Here is a 1765-nt window from a genome sequence, read left to right as displayed (position 1 = left end):
TCTCTCTCTCTCTCTCTCTCTCTCTCTCTCTCTCTCTCTCTCTCTCTAATATTTGGCTGTGGTTCTCTGAATCTGCTTCATTAGCAGCCAGAGTAAGTCTGTCTGATGTCACTCACTATATATTATAGTATAAAATTAATCATATATAAGTATGAATAAAGTCAATTTGACTGGTAGCACTTTGTTTATCAAAACAAAGAATTGAATTTGACTTTTCAGCCAGAATTCCACAACTTTTGCACTAAGTCCTAGGTAGGGCCTATCATAAGCTTTGCATTAAAATCATCAGGAGAACATTAAACACGTTGATGCCTATCTTACCCTTAGAGATTCCACCTAATTGGTATATCATAGAGCTTAGACTGGAACTTTTAAGGTTTCCAGGAGTTTTTAAGTGTGCTTAAAATAGTAAGGACCACTAATATTGAGAACTACTTCTTTAAAAGCAAACAGACTTGTTGTTAGCATAAAACCAAGCTAGAATGCAGGTGTGAATAGGTGTTGTTGGAATGTAGAGGAAGCTAAGAATTGGAAAAACCAACAGACAAAATATTGTGTCCTAGGGGAGATGTTCATGATTTCATGCAGAAAGGAAAAGACAGCTGAGGGAGCACCGGAGTATTACCACCACTTCTACTTCCTTCACCATCCCACCCTACCACTTCCCACCCCTCCCCCACCACTGCCAACAGTACTCTTATTCATATTCTAAGTGTTTCTTTAGCTGCTATCTATGCAATAAAGCACATGATCTGCACAAAAATACTCTGAGGTAAATATCGCTGTTTTAAGGGGGGGTGGTGACAGAAGACATAAGGGCTAGAAATATTTTAAAATTTGCTTTTGATAAAGGAGCAAAGCATGTAACACATACCTACAGATAGCTAGACAGATAGATAGATAGATAGATAGATAGATAGATAGATAGATAGATAGATAGATAGATAGGTGGGTTAATTAGTAAATCATAAAACAATAAATATATAATATCAGACATTTGTTACTTCTAGTAACAGGAAAGAGGGCGAGGGGATAACACATGGGTAGATTTAATTTTTTTACTAGGTGGTAGTTTCACAGTTGTTTATTTTGTTTATATATATATTATAATATGGCTATGAGTCAATCATGATAGCATACCATGGGGATGTAAATGATCCAACTGTTTGCAGAAGTACACATGAAAAGAGAAGGGACAAAGAAGACAAGAAAGAGAAGGACTATAGCAAAAAAAAGAGATTTCAGTAAGGTTAGGGGTAGATATTTAACTTCCAGCACTGTCTATTGATCTTGAGCCCCAGTGACTTCAGAATATCAAGCTTACTTGTCTTACACAATCAGCCCAGCAATAATAGTATGGGAACTCACTTGGGCTTCATGTTCTTGAGGGGTGGTCCTTGTGCTTTAAAGAATTGGCATTAGCTAGGAAGCTTGTAACCATGGGGATAAGAAGAGGAGCAACAGTGGGTGGACTGGTCTAATTTACATGCATTTCCTATTTCCCACTAGCATCGTCTAGAGCTGGTCCAGGAAATGTAGATAGCAGCATGATGCCACCAGATATCCAATTACTGACTTTCTGCATGTTACTTCGCCATAAATGATTAGTGTTATCTGATTCCTTGGGTCAAAAATGGACACACTGTGATGGATCGTGACAAGTTAACACAGGCCCCCTACCCTACCTGCTAATTTGATCCCTATTTCTTTTCATTGTTTCTCTAGTATTCTGACAGCAGAGCTAAAAAACTTTCAAGAGGCTGCA

The sequence above is a fragment of the Grammomys surdaster genome, unplaced genomic scaffold, assembly GCF_004785775.1.
Source record: "Grammomys surdaster isolate TR1022 unplaced genomic scaffold, NIH_TR_1.0 236, whole genome shotgun sequence".
NCBI classification, from domain to species: Eukaryota; Metazoa; Chordata; class Mammalia; order Rodentia; family Muridae; genus Grammomys; species Grammomys surdaster.
Note: the sequence above shows the minus strand (reverse complement) of the source record.